A 23,088-nucleotide genomic window follows, 5' to 3' on the forward strand; every position below is an offset into this window, starting at 1 on the left:
GGATAATGGTTTAATTATACTTGAGAATAATTCTGAAAAGTTAATTTAAGCTGTATTTTCAACAGTTTGATCTTAGATTCACGAAAAAAGCGACGGAAAGAAAATTATAGTCCAAGTGCCGTGTCCCGCTATAAATGACTGAGTTCACTGGCACCGGAGTTTTCCGCATTTTCATATATGTCGTTCCGTTCGGATGAGTTTGGATCCTCCTGGCACCAGTCACTGGATTGCCGCCGCCGCCATAGAACCCATATCGCACCAGAATGGTGCCAAGTACGAACAGAGAAAGCAATTAAATTACTGCATTCCCAGAGCTGGGAGGTTCTCTATACACATATATAAAAATGAAACTAAGCTTGTTACCTTCTGCTCCACTGATAATTGGACCCCCTTTCCTGCTCCCTCGAGCTTCAACTTCAGGTGAGAGGGAACGGGAAGATGACCAGAAATTTCCCGGCTAAGATTAATATTTCACCTAGTTCAACTTCAGCTTCAAATACTGGGGCTAGCTGCAGAACGTTCAAGAACCACGAGCCTTCGGATGACTCGTCAAATTGAATTTCACTGTTTGCTTCCTCTGTCTCTGTTGCAGCAGGGAAGCGCTGATCAAATTGAACCATTACTTTGCACTTAACAACCGCGTTACGGAAAAAATGGAATTTATAGAAAGAGGTTTAGTTAGTTGAAAGTTTCGCTCCCAGATTCCGCACCGTCATGCAATTTGCTATCTTCAGACCTGTACTGAAAAGTACAGGTGGACTGAAACAGAAATTGTATGAAGATACATGATCAATTTGTAATGTTTCATTTATGGTAAAGATTATTAAATCGATAAAGATGTTATATACTTAAAAGCCATTGAAGTATTTCTACCGAATCACATTAAATTTATTTCCCCTAAAATACAATCCTAAGATTGATGCCATACTGGGGGATCAAAACTTTGCATTGTTTTCTGGGTTCCAAAAGGAACGCAACGCAAAGCCTGGTATGACATACTGGTTGAGTTATTATTTAGTATATCTTCGCAAAATCGAACGAATCTTTCAATTATTGTGCTTCAAACTCAAATGATTGTTTCAAATCGAGAAAAAACAATATTGGCAGCACAACTCGGCCCAGTTTTGTAGCGCGAAGCAAAACTTTGAGGCGTAACTATCTTAGCTTTCTTAGTGAGAAGAAATGACATTGCTAAAAGCTGGTAACGATTGTCGCTTTCTATCTGATTAGTAATTTTTCGCTCAAATATTTTGTCTGTATCTATTTACATACTTTTGGTTCAAGATCTGCTCTTATACCAATTGCAGTTTCGGAAAGAGAACATTTTTGGAGTAGTACTTCTTTGAATACATTTTTTGGCATAGGAATAAGTTAGGGTCTTCCAAAATAGGGCTATGTTCCTGAATCAACACCTTGGGGGGGTTGGCTCGCAATAAATATTAAGATATTGCTTTTTTCTTTGCGATCTTCGTACAATTACGGAGAAAAAAGACGACTGTTGTTCTAATTATTTCAGCTGGTTATACCAATCATCAAAGCGTAGTTGATGTTTTCGCATCTAACTATAAATATAATAGACTAAACTACAAACTGATGATTGACCTTACGCAATCAACACTGATCATAATAGATTTAACTGTAACGGTATAATTGATTAAACTGTAAATATGATAGATTCAACTATTCTATTCAACTATTCAAATGAATGATTGTTTCTAGGTGTTGAACTATAAATATAGTAAATTCAACTATACTTTTCTGGTTGACCTCTACTCTTACATTAAACTATAAATATGATATATTCAGCTGAAGTGGTATGATTGATTCAACTGTAAATATGAAAGATTCAACCACAAATGTATAATTGATTATATTCATTCAACTATTAATATTATAGATTTAACTATACATTTATGGTTGAGCTCTAACATTTAACTATAAATATGCAGGGTGGCATGGTCTCACGAAATTCCCGATTTTATAAAACAGAAAACCAAAAAAAAATCCGAATATTTATGTTTGAAACCTTATAAATGAAAATCGATAAAGCTGTCTTCTAGTGATAAATAATCTTTCAATGTATTTTTTCGGGTTTTTTTTACCAATTTTAAACGACAAATCACTAGATACGCAGGGTTGTTTTTTATTTTTAAAACTATGTCACTCGAGTCGAAAATGTTAAACAAGTAAGATTGTTCAAATTATTTTATTAATTAAAATATATGTGAAAACCGTTTTTCCACGTTATTTGTTTCTTAGATATTTTAAAGTATTTTAATTCTATGAGCGTCGCACACAGGAGTATTTTACCTCAAATCCTGGCCAAAACCTCTTAATTAAAATTTGAGATTTAATTAGTTGCTGTATATTAGTATTGTCGATTTTAAACCATCGGTATAGTGAGTTCGTAATGGCATAACTCGAAACATTGATGTTACACAATTATAAATTTTCCCTTCCAAAATGTGGTGTAAACACGTACAATTACAGACTGAATAACACGTAGAATAATAAGACTATTAACAAAATTTCTTCTACACATCTTCAGTATTAATATGACCAATGAATTGTGGTTCAAATTGCGTTCATTTATTGATAAACACATGTAGTAGAGAAGCTCAACAAAATAGTGCAATGGTTTTTTAACAAACTTATATTGTTTTTACAAATAGTGTTGAAGTTCATCTTCCGGGCTCCGCCGGGAAAAATTACACACGAATGCTTCTAACTTCCTTAAACATGTCCAAAAGAAAAATCGTGCGCATACTTGCGAACTCGAGCTATTTCCAATTTTGAAATCTAAAAATTTGAGCGATTTTTGTTCGTAATTTTGTTTCAGATAGCGAGAATGCCATGCATTAACTTTGTGTTATACAAACGTTTTTTATTGCGTTTGGTTTAATTGTTGAAAAATGGTATTTTTATCGTTGATCGGCTGGTTTGCTTCGAATTTATTTGAAAACAAACATATTATAAGGGTTCAGCGAGTGACATAAAAAGACCAAAATTAAGAAATTTGAAATTTAGGTTAAAAATGAGTTGTGTATACTTCATAACAACGAAAAAAGTTTTTTAATCATTTTAAAGAGAAAAAACAGGTTTTGGCCAACTTTTTCCATAGAGTACTCCTATGTGCGTCGGATAGCACCTTAAATTTTTTCGCCTCCAGTTCCTTTGACTTCTTTTTCACATCTCGCTTCCGTTTTGCAATAGCTTCTTTCAGATTCTCCTGTCGGTTGTTTATCAGGCTAAATCATCGAAGAGAAACGCGATAGTTTCGATAGTTCCGCTCCGTCCGATACTCGCGTAAAAATGACTCAACAGTCAAAGCGGCGTTAACAAAAAAAAACTCAACTTTGGTTCCAGCCAATTATCTTGAGCAACCATGTCGAATACCTTCGACCGGGAAATCGAAGGAAAATCCGTCTAGAATTTGAAATTTGAAGCAAGTTGAAACCGATCCAACCCGACAGGAGGATCCGTTTCGACCTGGTAGAAATCGGTCGAAGTCAATTGGAAAGAGACTGGTGATCAACTGTCAATCCATTTCTACTTGTTTCGAACAAACTTCATTGAACAGACTTTCGTTGAGCTTAAAATTCCCGGCTTTTTGGAAGAATTCCCGGCTTTTCCCGCGTTTTCCCGTTGGATTTCAAATCCCGTCTTTTTCCCGTATTTCCCGCTTTTCCCGAATGGGTGGCCACCCTGTATGATACATTCAACTGTATTGGTATAATAGATTAAACTGTAAATATGATAGATTCAACTACAAATGTATGATTGATTCTATGTATTGAACTATAAATATAGTAAATTCAACTATATTTTCATGATTGATTGTGTGATACTTGAATAAATACATACACATCCAAATACTACATGTGTTTACATAAGTGTAGTTAGTGCGTCAGCAGCCGGCAGCTGGTGTTTACCAACGGCAAAAGCAGAAGGTAATTAGAAAAGGTATAATTAAAAAGCATACATTTGCTTGTTTAAATAAACTTGTGAAAAAGTATTCACTCCCTTTTGGTCAATTCCAGCCAGGTGTGGCAGCACTTCAATTCTAAACGAAGGAATCGATGCCGCTGGAGGAATCCTTGGTCATCCCGGTTGGTGGCACCGAATGGCGTTTCATCGGAAAGCAGAAATGGCTGGACGGTGCCAAAACCGTTGGTTGCTAACAAAATCAGACTAGTCTTTGTAACCATAATCTTTTGTGTGCTTTCAGGTAATAACAAATAAACAAAATTGTTGTAAAACCAAAATAAAAATAAAAATTTATGCAGGAAATATACAAAAAAAAAACAAATGTAAATATACAGTGAAACGAATAAAATCAATCATAGAAGCATAATTGATTCAATCATAATTATAGTTAAATCGGCCGTAGCACTATAGTTTAATCTACAATATATCTCTCGTGAGCTTTCATTACGTCGCATGGAACAAAATGAAAACAAACAGTTTATTACGAAAAAATACAAAAACTGACATATTTGTAGCCTGGACAACATGTTCTGTATGTGAAATACAAATTTCAAACTTGTTCGATAACTTTTGCAGCACTTTTCTGTGAATTCTCAAGATGTTTCATATGACGTAATAAAAGCTCACGCAAGATATATAGTTGAATGCCCAACATCAATCAGAATATTATAGTTGAATTTATTTTATATTTATGATTGAATCAATCATACAAATGTTGTTGAACCTATCAAATTTATAGTTGAATGTATAAAACCAATCATACCAATATATCTGAATATTTAATAAATATAGTTGATCGAGAATCAATCATCAATATAATTGAATAAAGGAGGAATATTGTTGATGAACCTATAGTTTTTCCTCTGTAAGTGGACAATTTAGGTGTTTTGATGTTGTATTTAAAATTGGCATTTAAAAATTCCCCTAATTAATACTCTTTTAAAAGCAATTTAAAACATGCTTTCGAATTACTTTTTTAAAATGGTCCGGTAAAACGGACACTTTGGTCAAGTAATACGGACACTTTGTGGCTAACCGCCTTCAACAGCTTGCATAATCTACTTGAGATGCTGAGTGCATTTCGACTGACAATCAATCATGACCGGGTATTTTGGAGGCATGTGGAGGATCAAACCAATAAAACAAATTAAAATACCTGGGCAAACTTATGTGTCCGTTGATCAATGGAAATGGTTAAAAATTCCAAAAATGTTGTGAGTTATGGACTATTTTCAAAGAAGAAATTATTACATCAAATGGCGCATCCGCAAAGTTTTTTTTGTTTTTAACTTTTATGATACCTTGCTTGCTGTAATTCTACAAAGGGTCTCGAAATTTTTGATGAACTTTTGAAAACGTATTCCCATAATTATAGGGTGTTCCATTATGTCTTAGCACGATTTTTTTACAATCCTGCTCATTTCGTGTTTCGGGATTCTATTTGGAAGTATGGAGAAGAGCTTGGTGGACAAAAAAATATGGGCAAACACCGAGTCCGGTGGACAAAATTTTGGACCGGAAAATCCTATGCGTGTCTATGCCAGTAAGAAGACTCCTCAGTTCGGGATGAGGCCAAAATTTGGAATCTTCCTTCGACACAGTCCTTCGTGTCAAGGAAAGATTGGTTCTAAAGACATATAAAAAACAGAAGAAGCTGAAGTGGAATCAATAACAAGCCACTTCCGTCAAACGAAGAGGTTGTAAATTATTTGATCAACTGCTGTCTAGACAATCGATGTGCGTTATCATTGACGACAAACCTATTGCATGTTTCATTACAAAATGCTTCCGGGCGAACAATATTACACTGTTCGGGATGGCCAAAGTGTTGACTAGACGGAAACTTCAATTTTTACCGAAAAACTCAGTGAAAAGGCAAGCCATATGTGAGTGTAGCATGCATTTCGAGACGGTAGTGATCACTGATCACCCAGTACTGTTGTCGCTGTTCGACTTTCGAAACGAAATCAGTAATATTTTCGGAAGAATTTATAACCTCAACTCTAATTTTTCTATCAAATAAAAAAGATTATTAAATATTCCATTTCAAGCTTGAAACAAGTGACAGTTATTCAATTTCCCTATACTGCTCTGCATCTATCATTATCATTCAATCTAGCCCCAGAATCAAGTAGCGAAAGAAACTGGTGCATACATGATTTTCCCTTTGTGGCCCGCTCAAATGGGTCTGCACAGGTTGACATAACCTAACTGGGTATGTTTTGCTCCCCGGAACACAACGGATTTGCTTTCGAAGGAGCAAAGCCATACAATCCGAGAGGCCTGTCATCGAATCGCTTGGACCCTGGCGGTCCATGATGTTGCCATGTTTGTTTTGGACCGACATCAACTATATCGGTTAGGAGGTTTTCTGGCTCCAAAAGGTTTCTGAAGCCGGCCAGCATCCTATCGTATCGTTTCGCTCTGCCCCGGAGCGATTTTCGTGTGTAGCATCGTCACTTGACAGGAGAAAAATTTAAAGCTCTTCTGTGATGGAATCGAATAAATCAACCGCAAAGCACAAGGACATTCGGAACGAAACGCCAGGCGGCGTGTTGCACATATCAACAGACAAAATGTATGCGATTTATGGTACGGACTTTTGAAGAGCGACTCCTCGTGCCGGTTTGTCCGTATCGGAGCTCGCCAGAATCAATTAAGCTTTAAGTACTTTAAGAGCTTTTTATAGACGTTTATAATATTTTGCAACTCAGAGGAAAGGTTCGTCTTCTAAGAACGCCAAGAACGAACGGTGGTTTGCGCTGTTTCGGTGAACTTGTTAATTAACATATTTTTTGGTCATTAAGCGAACCAACGGACTGAATCACCACAGACAGAGCCTTCCATCCAGTATGAAGTAGACCACAAAATAAGGGGGTAGTAACGGGTCAGAGCGAGAAGGTTAGGTAGGTACCTACTAGGCAAAAGTTGAGACGATTTACGAACCGGTATCATATAAAATTATAGCGGATGGGTAAAAATAAACGGGTAATGAGAATGACCCAGGCGGCCGCATCCATATAAGCGTCACGAGGTACAACTCAGATCTGTTGGGCTTCATTTTTGCATCTACGATAACATAAATTTCAGGTAACATAGACCATTTTAGATAGCATAGGTAACATAAAGTTTTCAGCATATTTGAATTTCGAAATATGGAGATAGAGACGAAATTTACAACCCAGTTCAAAACTTAAAGTTGAGAATCCAGGATTCTGACTTCAAGATCTCATTTCAGTAAACAAAATTTGAAAACAGCAAATTCAATTGTTCGTTGCCCAGTGTAAAATTCAGAAGACACTGCTAGTATAAGGTCATCCCCTCAATTGGTCAACTAGACCAGTGAGTAAGAAAGGGCAATTAATAATGGTCAATCTCAGCAAATTTGAATTTCAATGTCAGCTTCCTAGGAACAATTTTGCGGAAGAAATTTATGACAAAATATTCCAATTTTGACTTTGCCTTAAGACGGCTCTTGCGAGTAAGAAACTTATCATTTATTTCTGCTTCTAATCACAATTGCTCCAAAGGATTTTTTGTGTTGAAATTATTTCTAGTCGCAGTAAGACTAGAACAAAATTTCCATTTCATTGAATCCTAGGCACAATCGCTCGCTACTCTTTAATCAAATTACGTCCGAGCGGTCTCAATTAAATAACATTCAGTGTTGCTGCAGCTTTCCCATTATTCCATTCTTATCAACGTAGAGCCAACGGACTCTGCCGGCGAGATTGAAAGCTGCTCGTCAATTTTGCCTCACTAGATTGTTTCAACTCTTTAAGATTCTAAACGTCAAACAAATTGTAGGGAATTTCTCGAAAAAATGTTTTTTTAACAGGGGAGACTGACATCTTTTTTTTAAAGATTAGATCTGAAACAACTATATAGAAGTTTCATCAAAACTAACATTGAAACAGTCCAACCAAAAAAAAAAACAGTTGATTGATATGTGTTACTGATAGGGGTAAATACCGCTGACAGTTTGTTGTTGTGTAGAATTCCAGTTCGTCATTTGTAGCAGCAGCTACGAAGGAGCAAATCGAGGCGAGGACATGTTTTGCCCGAAAGGACAGCATTCGTATGTTTATTTTCTTACTTATGTTGTTGATTTATGATTTTTGTTTTCCATCTAGAGCGTTCAACTTTCAATAGTGAAGTGGTTGGGTTGACGGCTAAGATGATAAGCTCATGGTACAGTTTTGAGTTGAAAATATTATGAATGCTATAGACAGGAATTTGAATCTGCTGTTAACACACAAAGTTTTAAATCAGGTCACATTAGAAATTATTTAAACGATCAGGTTTTTGACAAAAACACGAATTTTCAAACCCAAAGAATGGGTTCCGGTCAAGGTTCTACAGCCAAAGGTTGTTAGAAACGGTAAGGCATCATAAAATGATTTTGCCGAAATTTATGAAAAACCGAATGGACGCTGAGCTTAATTAATGTTAGGCCTAGTTTATACTTGGCCGATAATCCATTCGTCCAAATATCCATGCAGCCTTACGTTTATTCAACCTTAAAATCTTCGATCGCACAACTTTCGGCCATATGACACATTCGGCATGGTTTCGTATTCGGCATGATGATTTCTTCGGCCTAGCTTCTTCCGGCCGATAAACTCTCAGTCGGACTTTAAATGGCCCAGTTACCAAAAAAATAAGTTATCTTTTGTGATTTGGCCACCTAACAAACCCTCTTCTGGTACCTTTTTTCCTATTCCTATTTTCCTAAATTTCTATAAATATCGAATAACTGAAGACGGTTTTCATGGACGACATTTTGCCTTCAATCTATAGAATAAGCAATTTCCATTTGTTTATTTGTATATTTGTCTTCAACGGGCTCAGCCGTCTTAACACCTAAAGTGGTGAAATTTGGCCCGAGTGCTCGTTAGGACTGATGAGAAATGTTCTGCACAAAATAAGGTATTAACAGGTTGAAATGTGAAGGGGCAAGAGAATATTTCTGCTAATCTGAACCCTAATCTCGTCGAATTCAGAAATTTGAAAATAATCATAAACGATAACTTATGGATTGAATTATTCATCCATGAATCAATTTTACATTTGGATTCATATGAAGTTTGAATTTTAATTTGAGCTTAAGCTAATTAGTTCAAGTTTTATGTTAATCTAATAAAATTACAAAAAAAAAATATTTCGATTCTCACTCTCTCTCTAGTTTTGTTTAATTTTTATTAAATTTGACATCTTGATCACAATTTTGAAAATTAATCGTTAGCTGGAATTTGCTTTCAAAATTTAGATTTTTTGTGATAAATTCATAATTTATGTGACTCCGAAATTGTCAAACGTGATCTGGTAACTCATATTCTTATGATCTGCATTTTTTTTAAATTTTTAACTAATAAATAATTCGCTAAATTTATAACAGAATCCCACAAAAACTTGGTATTTTATTCCAAATTCTGTGTATTTTATTCCACAAATCAAGAAATTTAAATTTTTTAAATTTCAATTTAACGCACATTTTTTTCAATAAATTGAAAAATCGCGACAAGCATACAATAAAAACGTGTATTGAATGTTGTGTCTTTTCCAAACACAATTAAAAACTGCCAAAGTGAATAAATTTACGTCAAAAAATTCTCATTTTCAAGCAAGTGTTTTTAAAAAAACAAACTTTGATCATGGATTTATTGTAAAAATTTGCTTTCCATCTAAATCAGATAACATACAAGCGAATTTGGAATAAATGAATGAATTACTGAAACACTCTTTTTACGTTATATTAACACTTCATCTTAAAATGTTCATACAATTTATTTCAATTTTCGGTCGAATTCTTCAAAATTGTTCCTCGTACATTTTCTATATTTTCGTTACACTTATGCTCATTTTTTCAAGTTTTGATTCGACATATGTTTTTCGTAAAAAAAATAAGTAGATATGTACTTATTTTGATGCTTTGAATATGATTTATTCTGGACCAGTGATAACTCCACTTACTTATGACGTCTAAATTCATATCAGAAAAGTCGCAATATTATCGTTTTTTTTTCATCACAGGTACTTTTATAGAAGCCCTTTACTTGAGAAAAATCGATTTGCCGATTATTCTACTCAATAGAAATGGAAGCCGGCATTAAAAAAATTCTTTGACTTATTTCTTCCATATTTCCTGGTCAACTTTTTCAGAATTAAAGCTATAAAAGCTACTTACTAAAACTTGAAGTATAACACGGTGTCTTTTTCAGAACGATTTCAAGAAAATAAAATTCGGCATCTCTGAAAATTTGCCATATTAAAGTAGAGACTCTCCCCTATCCAAAGCACTACTCAAGAAAAAAATCGAACAGAGGTCTAGAACAACTTTTATTGAAGATTTTCGAACAAAATACACAAGCAAGTTTCTAAATTTTCACTTAGTAATAATTATTCCTGAAACCTTCAATTTTTTCATTTTAAAGCCTCAATTCAAATTCTTTCGAAAATAATAAATAACTCAAACAATTTTGATGGGAAAGATTTTCAACCAAAACTTTTGGTCAAAAACTATAAATTTCGAAGAAAATTTTAAAACTATTAACAAAAGCTTTCAAGACTTAGCTGTAAAAATAACTGGATACACTGTAGAAAATTTACAAAAATACTGTTATAAGTTATTTTTATTGCAGACAGGATGCAGTTTTGAGTTGAGGGAAGAGAGTTATAATTTAATCATTCATTACAAATTGTAATTTACAATACATTACAGTGTTTCTCCCTCAAAATTTATTAGTACTTTGGACATATTTTGGTGTGGTCCATAAAAAAATCTAAAAAATTTCCTGTTTTGATTATTTTTGAATGTTTTCAGCTTTGTGCAGCGTTTGCTTAGAAAAAAAACTTTTTATTTTGAAAGGAAGATGTTATATTGATGTGTTTCCTTTAAAAATTTTACCTTTTAACATCAAGTTTCCATCTTTAATAATGTTTCAAGCATAATGCTTATTCATATAGATGATCGGAAGTTGTCACCACGTGTTTGATCAACTTTGAAAAAGCCTAACAACATTCCTTAAATTTTTTTTTAAACGATTTTCGAATTTTAAGGGCACTTTAACTTTTCACGGTCAGAACTATTTCTAGAAATATGCCGGTACGCTCAATTCAGACCAGCAAAAAGAAATGTGATAAATCAATCATTATTGTTTATTTTAAATTCTTAAAATATGATGAGAGAGCCACTGTAGAGACTTGTCAAATTCCTGAAACCTGTGTAAATAGAGCTAGAAAATCAATGGTATGGTTTTTCTAAGAGAAAAACAATTTACCTAATGCTAAGTAGTTAAATTGCAACTCTCTCCCCTCAACTCAAAACTTCATTTTGTCTTCGATAGAAATGATTATGGAGAATAAACTTTATTACAGTATTCTTGTAAATTTTCTACATTGTGTCAGTTATTTTTCCAGCTAATTCTGATAGTTTTTACTGATAAAATCATTTTTTTTAGAAATTTATGCTTTTTCCCGAAATTTTTGATATAATTTTTTTTTATTAAAATGTTTATTCATTTAAAAAAAAATTAGCTTGAAAAAGGAAACTTTGAAGTTGTATTAGAGAAAATTTTAAAAAAATTTTCGTGGATTTGTTCGCAAGTCTTCAAAAAAGAAAGTAGTTCTAGATCTCCCGATCGATTTTCAACTGAATAGTGCGTTGGATAGGAGAGAGTCTAATCTAGAATATGGCAAATTTCAGAGATGCCGATTTTCCTTTTTAAAGGTCCCAAAAAGACACCGTGATATTAATAATTATTTATTAAAAAAATATATATGAAAAAAATAATTATAAAATATTCTACACATTTGGACTAGGATTGTTCGATCTTGGATCGATCTTTGAAAAATCGATCATTTTAAACTCAGATTTTCGATTTTTTGGATCGATCCTTTACCCAGGAAAAGATCGATTAAATCAGTTTATTTTCGATTCTATCATCCGATTATTTTAAATTTTTCTCTTTTTGATGAACATGAGATATTTAGATTACCAGTTAGATGTCCAGGTGTTTAGGTGTTCCATTTCTTAGCATCTACAGTTTTCGGTGTTGAAAATTTATAATTTTTTTAAGAATTTATCTAATTTTCTGATAAAATACCCTGAATCTTTTTTAATTTTCGGTTAAATAGCAAGGGGAAGTGACAAAAGAAGAATTTGAAATTTGTTCCGATCTAATTGCTCCATTATGTATGGGATTGAAACATAAACTCAGGGTGTTTTACAAAACAAACAATCGATTCCTGGAATCCAATTTTGAATCAAACGACAGAAAAAGGGATGTTCATTAGAGTGGCAGCCAAATGGGCAGCCATGATGGATTTCGCAAACCAAGCATATCGGACAAGATTTAAGGGAACCTCAAAGCGCTTTAAATTTAAGTTTTTGACCCTCAAAAATCATCAAAGGGGGGGAAGGGGGCAAAGGAAATAAGAAAAAACGAAATTTTAATATTTTATGACTATCAAAATGACTTCAAAACGCATAAAACTTCGAAATCGAGGATTTTTTTTTCAAAAAAAATGACTTCAAAGTTTTAAAAATCACGTAAGGCCATAGAAAATCGGGAAAATCTAAATTTTCATTTTGACGCCAAATGACATAAAACTTTAAAATCTTGTGTTATCTCGGGAAAAAAATTGCTAAAAATCGACTTTCTGGGAAAAACGGCTAAAATTTTTGGTCAAATGTTCATCCAAATTACTGGTTGTTGAGACAAGTATTTCTGGAATGCGTTGTAAATTCGGGCTTTTTGAATTATATTTAAATTTTTGCATCTCCTAAGTTTCCTTTTCCAGATCCATTCAACATTGGTCGGCAACTATTCTCTTCAGCGAAGGTATCATTAAAATTCCTACCAGCTGATTGTGCACCAACGAACGACCTCTGAAGGTTGCAACATTATTTTTAGTGACCGGCACGAAGCAGGGGCCACACGTTTGATCACGCCCTCTGAATGGAGAGGCATGACACCTTCCCCGATCCCCAACTCAGGATGGTGGTATGTATGACTACATTTGGTCACATCGCAATGGATGTATTATTCACGGTAATAAAATCGGCTTCAAAGCAGAACCAGCTAGAACAAATGGTTTCTTTTAGTTTTGAATGTTCAAAAACCGTTTTTGGATTCGCACTTTAAGGCATGAAATTCCTTCCAAAAAGATTCTTTTTGTGATTTTGTCAGAATACAACTACATCTACCGATCCCACATAAAACCGGTTGTTGATTCAGACACCGAACATTTGCCTTTGAGTTCAGTTCTTCATCAATGTTTGCATGCTACCTCATCATGTGGGAATGTCAATGGATTGTTCATCGCGATGAGTCGTTCATCGTTGAAGTGTTCCGTTTTAGAAGGTTCATTTTTCCTATTTATGCTGATTCCTCCTACCGCTTGAACTTGGAAACATTGAATAAATCGGTGAATGGAATTCAGCTAAAACTACTCGAACTGTGATATGTGCGTCATGATCAGTCCATTCATCGATGTGCGATAAGCTACGACTACGGTGTGCTACTAACAGCTATAAATCAAACGTTAAAAATCGGTTACATGAAATCTAACCTAAAGTTTTGTAACTCGCCATTCAAATTTGAAAAAGTTTGATTATCTTTATGTGAACTGGAATTTTAGTAGATTGAAAAAAACTCCTCCCAAGCCAACACGAGAAATAAGACAATGCTTTCCATTGACCTTACGGGTGGGAAAAAATGCCAAGAACAAACAAACAAACAAAACACAAAAAGAGACCCACGACGGAAAAGCTGAAGCTCAGCAAAAATCTCCGCCAAACAGCTGACTTGGGAAACAAAGAAACGGTTAATCGTTCCGAGAGAGTCAACCAAAAGTTGGGTTTTTTTTCTTATTAATCTTCTCCGGTTCAGCGCCTCGTAGTTGGCAAACAAAATAGCGACAGGCAGCTGATACTTCGCGGAGTGAATGAAGGTTGTTGCACTTCTGAACGAATATTACATGGGCCACTAACTGAATTACGGTTGCGTTTTAAGGTTGCCGACGCTGCAGATTTTGGCCACATCCCACAACAAAGTCTGAGTGGGTAAATAAATATGTTGTAGGAGGGAAAACTGCCAGCGAGCAGAGCAAGCAAGCAAATCTCGATAGAGTGCGAATTGTGCTTAATGGAAAATTGACTTCAACAAGACACGAAAACTGAAACGGACGTAAGAAGCAACAAAAAAAACTATCAACTAACATAACTTCAATCGGGTGTTGTTTAGTAAGAGCGTTATAGAGTGTGGCTTTATGTGGTATCTCTTCTAGTGAGGCAATTTGTTCAACTACCGTTTTCGTTCCGTTGAAGGCGGTGTGAAGGCTTGAGGGAGAAGATGTTGATGATGATGGCGATGATAATAATCATGATGATGCGATTGTGAATCGGAACCGATAGATGTGTTGCATTGCCCTGGCTGGCTGGCTGGAGGTGTTGAAGTCTAGCTGTGCTCAAGTTGCTTGAGAGTTTCCGCTCGCTCGGTTGCAAACGACTATGACACATGCAAGCAACACAGAAATAGTGTTGAGACTTTGCTCCACCATGCTTCGGAGTATTATTATTGTGCGATACCGGTTTTAGAATTCCGGGAATGTTTCCCATGTTGAATGTCTTTCTTGAATTGGCATTATCAGACGATACGGTACGACAATCGTCACATTTAACGCCACTAGAGGGATGAACTTTGAAAAGCTTCACTGGAAATTCTTATTAATAACGATCTCTGGTGGCGCTTGGGATACTCTAGTCTAAATATATAGTTACGAAAAATGAATCATCGAATCTTCGACAACTTAGGAAATTTTGTGCATCAAAAACAAAAATAACATTGGGTTGGGTGGGTAAAATTGTATAAAAAAGACCTAAAAATCTTTTTTTTAAGATTCTTTATTTATAAGAGACGAACCAGCAAAAGTTGAAAATCTCTATAATAAAAACAAAAAAAAAAAAGATTCCTTATTTTTAAAGAATACTGCTTTCAAATGCTGTGTCCAGTGCGCAAAAATTTGATTTACTCGAACAGCTACATGGCGACCGTCATTAATAATAAAGGTATGAAAAACTTTCAACTTATTTCTGATAAACCAGTCAAGTCGAAAATATGTATTTGGTAAAATTATTCAAATTGATTTTTTTGTTCTGGTTTGAGTAATTACCTTCAAATTACTCAAACCAGAACAAAAAGATAAATTTGAATAATTAACCAAAAATATTAGTTGCAAAAAATGACAAAATTCAGTCAAACTAAATTCAGTAAATATTGAAAAACTTATGAAGTAGAAATTGAAAACAATAACGAATTTTAAAAATGACAACATTAAGTAAACTCAAAACATTAAAAAATAGATTAAATAAAAAAAAATTGCAAATTTACATGTTCCACAGGAATAACTTACAAAAAATGAAAACATTTATAGAAATACAAAAAAAACGAGAAAGATAAAAACGAAGAATATTGAGAGAAATAACGAAATCGACCTGCTTAACAAAATTGATAAAATGAACGAAAAATAAACTAATTTGTTACAATTTAAAAAAATTGAAAAAAAATTTAAACACCAAGACTTATAAAAATTTTTATTAAATTCACAAAAATCATCAAATTGAAACAATTGACAGAAGGAAAAAAATTGATAACATTGAAAACAAAAAATATAAGAAAATAAAAAATCAACGAAATTGGCCAACTTTACGAACTTGACTAAATCGACTAAATGTACAAAAACGGAAAAAATTCATAAATGAAAAACTTGTCAAAATTGACAAACTTGACAAAATTGAAAAGCTTGATAAAGTATGCAAGTATGCAAAATATACGGTATTAATAAAAAAAAATCGCAAAGTAAAAAAAATGACAAAATTGACGAAATTGAAAAAAGTAACAAAATTGACAGAATCGACCTAATTTACGACCAAATTGACAAAATTTACAAAATTGACAAAATTTATGAAATTGCCAAAATTGATCAAATTTACAAAATTCTAAAAATTGATTAAATTAACAAAAAAAATTGATAAAGAAGTCAAAAAATGAAAGAATTCACGAATTGAAAATATTGAATAATTGACAAAATTCACAGAACTGAAAAAAATATAAAAATTGATGAAACTGACAAAGGCGTCAAAAAATGAAAAAAATTTACGGAATTTCTACAGTTGACGAAATTGACAAAATTGATAAAATTGACAAAATCGACCTTATTGACAAATTTGCTGAAATTGACCAAATTGAACGACTAAACAAAATTGACCAGATGGACAAAATTGATAAAATTGACAAAATTCACAAAATCACAAAATTGAAAAAAAATTAAAAAAAAATTATAAAACTGACAAAGTTTTGACACTGACGATATTGACAAGATTGAACGAATTGACAAAATTGAAAAAATTCTCAAAAATAACCAATTGACTAAGTTGTCAAAAAATTGGCTAAATTGACAAAAATGACAAAATTGATAACACTAACCAAATTATTTAAAAAAAAAATTATAAAATTTTCCAAGTGAAAAAATTTACAAAATTGACCAAATAGACCAAATTGACAAAATTGACGAAATTGACAAAACAAAATGAACAAAATTGTCAAAATCTTATATATAAAAATGGAGGCATTTTCTTTGTAACAACATCACGTATGAATGGTCGGTCGGAATGAAGTGAAATTTGGTATCCGAGGGTTTTTCGGGTCAGAGATTGTTTGTATAATAGTTTCAAGAATCTCACTTTTTATGGAAGGTGGTCCCAATACAAAATCAACTTTATTTGTTACGTTTTTCATAAGAATCGATTCGCGAGCACGGTGAAGTTAAGTGAAGTGTAGATGAAATCAAACATTTATTACGATTACATAAAAATGTAAAACGAAGTTTACCGGGTCAGCTAGTTGATTATATTTACCAAATTGACAAATTTACAAAAAAGACAAAATTTACAAAATTGCCAAATTGCCAAAATTGACAAAATTGACAAAATTTTAAAAATTGAATAAATTGACAAAATTTTTAGTCGTAAAAATATAGTCAAAGAAAAAGTTGACGAAATTGACAAAATTGCTGAAATTAACTAAAGTTGCCAAATTAATATTATCACAAAAAATACATAATTGACTTAATTGACAAACTATACAAAATTGTTAACAGTATCAAAAGATTGTCAGAATTGATTAAATTTACCAATTTGCTCAAACTTACAAAATTGACAAAATCAACAAAATTCAAATACCAAATTTACCCATTTGAACAAATTTATGAAATTTACAACATTGATAACAAGAAAAAAATAATTAAAAACCAGAAAAAATTTACCAAGCGAAAAAATTGGCAAATAAGATCAAAATGAACTTAAAGACCAAATTACAAAAATTGACACAATTGACAAAATTTATCAAATTGACCAAATTGATGAAATCAATGAAATTGACAATATTGACTAAATTGACAAAATTGAAAACAAATTTAACAACTTGACAAAATTGGTAATATTGAGAAAATTGACCAAAACGATAAAATTGACAAAATGACCAAAATTGATAAAATTGGTAAAATTAATAAAATTAACGTAATAGACAAAATTGACAAAATTCAGAAAATAATAAAATTAAAAAAATTGACAAAGTTAACCAAAGTGACGAAATTGATAGAATTGACAAAAATGACAAAAATGACAAAATTGACCGAATTTACCAAATCGATAAAATTGACAAAATTGAGAAAGTTTGAAGAATTTAAATTGAAGAAATTTAAAAAATTAACAAAAATAAAACAAATGATAAAAATGACAAAAATGACAACAATGACAAAAATGCGACATGACAAAAATAAAAAAAAAATACAAAAATGACAAAAATGGCAAAAATGTCAAAAATGAGAAAAATGAAAAAAAAAACAAAATTGACGAAAATGACAAAACTGACAAAATTTCCAAATTGTCAAAATTGAAAAAAAATGAGAAAATTGACAAAATTGGCGATAGTGGAAAATTGACTAAAGTTACCAAATTGGAAAATGGATAAAATTTACCAAATTTACCAGGATAACCAAATTGACAAAAAAGACAAAATTGATAACATAAAAAAATTTATGAAAAACAAAAGGAAAAATTAACCAAGTGAAAAAATTTAAAATATTGACGAATTGCTAAAATTTACAAAATATACTTATTTTAACAAATAAACAAAATTGATGAATTGAAAAAAATCACCAAATTATTACAAAAATGACAAAAATAGCAAAAATGGCAAAAATGACAAAAATGATAAAAAACAAAAAAGTGACAAAAATGACAAAAAAATGACAAAAATGACAAAAATGGCAAAAATAACAAAAATGACAAAATTGACAAAAATGGCAAAAATAACAAAAATGACAAAAAATGACAAAAATGACAAAAATCACTTAAGTGACAAAAATGATAAAAATGACAAAAATGACAACAATGACAACAATGACAACAATGACAAAAATGACAAAAATGACAAAAATGACAAAAATGACAAAAATGACAAAAATGACAAAAATGACAAAAATGACAAAAATGAAAAAAATGACAAAAATGACAAAAATGACAAAAATGACAAAAATGACAAAAATGACAAAAAGACAAAAATGACAAAAATGACAAAAATGACAAAAATGACAAAAATGACAAAAATGACAAAAATGACAAAAATGACAAAAATGACAAAAATGACAAAAATGACAAAAATGACAAAAATGACAAAAATGACAAAAATGACAAAAATGACAAAAATGACAAAAATGACAAAAATGACAAAAATGACAAAAATGACAAAAATGACAAAAATGACAAAAATGACAAAAATGACAAAAATGACAAAAATGACAAAAATGACAAAAATGACAAAAATGACAAAAATGACAAAAATGACAAGGATGACAAAAATGACAAAAATGACAAAAATGACAAAAATGACAAAAATGACAAAAATGACAAAAATGACAAAAATGACAAAAATGACAAAAATGACAAAAATGACAAAAATGACAAAAATGACAAAAATGACAAAAATGACAAAAATGACAAAAATGACAAAAATGACAAAAATGACAAAAATGACAAAAATGACAAAAATGACAAAAATGACAAAAATGACAAAAATGACAAAAATTACAAAAATTACAAAAATGACAAAAATGACATTTTTGTCATTTTTGTCATTTCTGTTATTTTTGTCATTTTTGTAATTTTTGTAATTTTTGTAATTTTTGTAATTTTTGTAATTTTTGTCATTTTTGTCATTTTTGTCATTTTTGTCATTTTTGTCATTTTTGTCATTTTTGTCATTTTTGTCATTTTTGTCATTTTTGTCATTTTTGTAATTTTTGTCATTTTTGTCATTTTTGTCATTTTTGTCATTTTTGTCATTTTTGTCGCTTTTGTCATTTTTGTCATTGCAAATTATTTTGGAAATTTAGCTTTTAAGTCATTTTTGTCAGGTTTTGGTTATGTTCTAATTTTTGTCATTTATGGAAAATTAAGCCTTTTGACATATTCGTTTTTTTTTTGTCATTTTAGAAATTTTTGTCATTTTGCGCATTTGATCATTTTTCATTATTCAATTTGGTAATTTTTGTCTTTTTGGTTTTTTTTTGTCATTTTTGTCATCATTGTAATTTTTTTAAATTTTTGTCATTTTTATCATTTTTGTCATTTTTGTCATTTTTGTCGGACTCGATTATCCGGAGTATCGATTTTATTTTCACTCCGGATAATCGAATCTTCCGGATAATCGAATCATAAAAAAATGTTTTTTTTTCAGTCTGAGGACGTTAAATTGTAATTTTGTGCATTATTTTTGTAAAATGCAGTGGCGTATAGCCAGAAATCATTTTTATAGGAAAATGGGGTAAAGCCGTGATAAGAAAAAAAAACTAATAAGTAATATTAAACCATTACTGGTGTCACTTTACCTTGACCTGACACATCTCGGAAGTGATTTTTGTTCTCATGCTTCGTTATTCAATAAATGAATTTGTTTTTAAGCTTAAATAAACGAGAAGCTTCCTGACAAGAAATATGAATTTTAGTTAACCAAAATGAGAATGAAACGAAAAAGAATATCAAAAGGGGAACATACTGAAATGACACCCTAGCTTAAGTCCCTCTTTTTCTTACTACTTTCACGATTGTACATTTGATCATACTTTGTAAATAAACTAAAATACATTTCAAAATCCACTCATTTTCAACCGAAGAGAATCGATAATTAATCAAACTAGATAATAAATAATTAACCCGTTACTTCCCACGATTTTTTTTTAAATATTTGAACAACGAAAAAGTTTTTGTAAGGAAAGATCTTGAACAAAAGTTGTTCCCCATGGCCTCAAAAGTTGTAATTCGTTGAAAAAAGTATTTGATTGTTTCAATAGTTGCTAGATTGTTTTCGAATAGTTACTATATCTAAATTTCAAGAAGGCTTATAGACAAGCACAATGAGTACACAAGGAAGTTTATACAATTATTGACTGCATCATAGTAGATTTACAAACTTGATAAAGACGCTAATGTTGTGGATCACTTGTGCTACCATGGGATGTAGAGGGTTAAACACATTGACAACTCTTATTCTTACCCCTCCTGTTTCTAGCTACGTTCTTGCTTGACCACATATTCATATTATGTATTATAGAGTTTATGAGTTTGATCTTGAACAATACACTGTGGATAACCGAGTTTTAATATAAAGTACAACTACTATACTAGCCCCTGACCCCCCTAACTCCGTCTAAAGCTGATAAAAATATTATTTTGTGAATTATAGTACTAAATTATTTAAAAAATCGAAATAAAAATTTAAAAAAAAATATTTTTTTTTTAAACTCCGGATAATCGAGTCTAAAATTCCGGATAATCGAATCCCGGATAATCGAGTTTCCGGATAATCGAGTCCGACCTGTATTCATTATTTTGTCACTCTTGTCATTTTTGTCATTTTTTGCCATTTTTGCAATTTTTGTCATTGTGGCATTTTTGTTATTTTTGTCATTTTTGTAATTTTGGTCATTTTTGTCATTTTTGTCACTTTTGACATTTTTGTCATTTTTTTCATTTTTGACATTCGTGTCATTTTGTGATTTGTGTCATTCTCATCATTTTTTCCATTTTTGTAATTTTTTGTCAGTTCAGTAATTTTCGTAATTTTTGTCATTTCCGTCATTTTCGTCTCTTTTATCATTTTTGTCGTTTTTGTCATTTTTGTCATTCTGGTCATTTTAATAATTTTTTATAAGTCAATTACGTGATTTTTGTTATTTTTATAATTTTTGTCAGTTCCTTCTCAGCCTCCAACGAGACCGGTCGCTTTTGTGTTCGGTCCTCGCTAGACAAAGGCTATTGTTTTTTGAGCTGAAAGTATAAAGTGAGAGTGGCGCGATGAGTCCGTCGCCGGGTGAACCCCCCGATAGGACAATACCAACATGGATGGATCCACAGAACCTGCACGGACGATTATATTACTTGACCCTGAAGGCTGCAGATGGACATAAACTTCCACAAAACCCATTTTTGATTGGGCGATCTGTGGAGCAGAAAGCGGGAGGAAAAATTGACGGCGCGTTCTTTGAGAAAAAACATGAGTGGTATGTGCTGAAGTGTAGGAGTAAAGACCAGGTTAAAGAATTGGCAAAATTAACTAGTTTGACTGATGGCACTCCGATCATTATCGGACGCCACCCCAGTTTAAACAAACGAAAATGTGTTGTTACTTGCCACGAAGCCCTAGAAATGGAAGAAAAAGTGTTGTTGGAAGAGTTGTCGCCCCAAAAAGTGATTGACGTACGCAGAATAACCAAAAAAACGCCTACTGGAATAATTGGTACATCCACACTGATACTAACTATCAGTAGTACCGTTATTCCGGAATTTATCCACTTCGGATTTCTCCGAGTGCGAACTCGGCTATACTACCCGCTGCCCCTACTGTGTAGGAACTGTTTAAAGTACGGACACACGAAAAAGAATTGCACCAGCCCTCTTTCGTGCAGTAAGTGTAGCTCACAAAACCACAACAGTGAGGACTGCAAGAATCACCCATTTTGCGGGAATTGTGAACAAGAAGGCCATTCACCCATTAATCGAGCATGTCCAATCTGGCTAGCCGAAACAGCAGCAATAAAAATTAGCACCGAAAAGTACATCTCGATTGCCGCCGCACGAAAACAAATCCAGCAAACCAACAGCAAACAACCAACATTCGCCAGCATTCTAAAGACGACGGACGAGCACCAACCTAAAACAAAGGACAATAGAAAATCGCAACCAACAGCCGAGAAACAACAGATCGAAGAAAAAAACCAACAGCAGCAGCCAACACAACAGAAGCGGACAAATCAACAAACTGCAAACCTCAAACCAGCCTCTCCTCCTCGGAAACGAATTACCCCTCAACCCTCACCGACTCAATCATCGGATGAGGCAGATGATCGTAGCAACACAAAAGGATCCCCCAGTACCCGATCAAGGGAACAGTTATTATTAAAAACTCCAATTCCCTCCCAACGCCCCCTTCCTTCTCCTTACCCCTTCCAACCTCCCCCTAGTCTTAAGAAAACCCCTGACCCTCGGCCCACTAAAACTTTGATTAAAAAGTAAAGGGCCTAATAAATTTATTTGAATAAAAAAAAAAAAAATAATTTTTGTGATTTTTGTCATTGTAGTCATTTTAGTGTTTTTGTCATTTTCGTGATTTCTGTCATTTTTGTCATTTTGGTAATTTTTGTCATTTTTGTGATTTTTTTTTTTTTTCATTTTTGTGATGTCAATTTTGAGAGTTTTGCCAGTTGTCATTTTTGCCATTTTTGTCTTTTATGACATTTTTGTCATATTTGTCAATTTTGTCAAATTTAGTAATTTTTGTAACTTTTGTAACTTTTATTTGGGTAATTTTGTCACGACTAACTCCCTGTCCGACTAAAAAGGCAATCCGATGGCATATGACATGATGACATAACCTGGAAGACGTTGTTGGCAATTCGTTGGAAAGATGTACTTTATTGATTCCTTTGAGATCTTTGGGATTGAAATGCGCTAGCATTGATTTTCAAAGAGCTGTATTCCCA

The 23,088-nt window shown here is 32.5% G+C and overlaps 1 protein-coding gene across 18 annotated transcripts in view; it reads right to left on the minus strand.

The window, feature by feature from the left end:
• Positions 1-23,088, minus strand: part of LOC129744938 (phosphatidylinositol 4-phosphate 5-kinase type-1 beta) — a 166,496-nt gene that overhangs the window by 128,463 nt on the left and 14,945 nt on the right. The gene's annotated exons all lie outside the window — the stretch shown is intronic.

Source organism: Uranotaenia lowii, chromosome 2, assembly GCF_029784155.1.
Source record: "Uranotaenia lowii strain MFRU-FL chromosome 2, ASM2978415v1, whole genome shotgun sequence".
Taxonomy (NCBI): Eukaryota; Metazoa; Arthropoda; class Insecta; order Diptera; family Culicidae; genus Uranotaenia; species Uranotaenia lowii.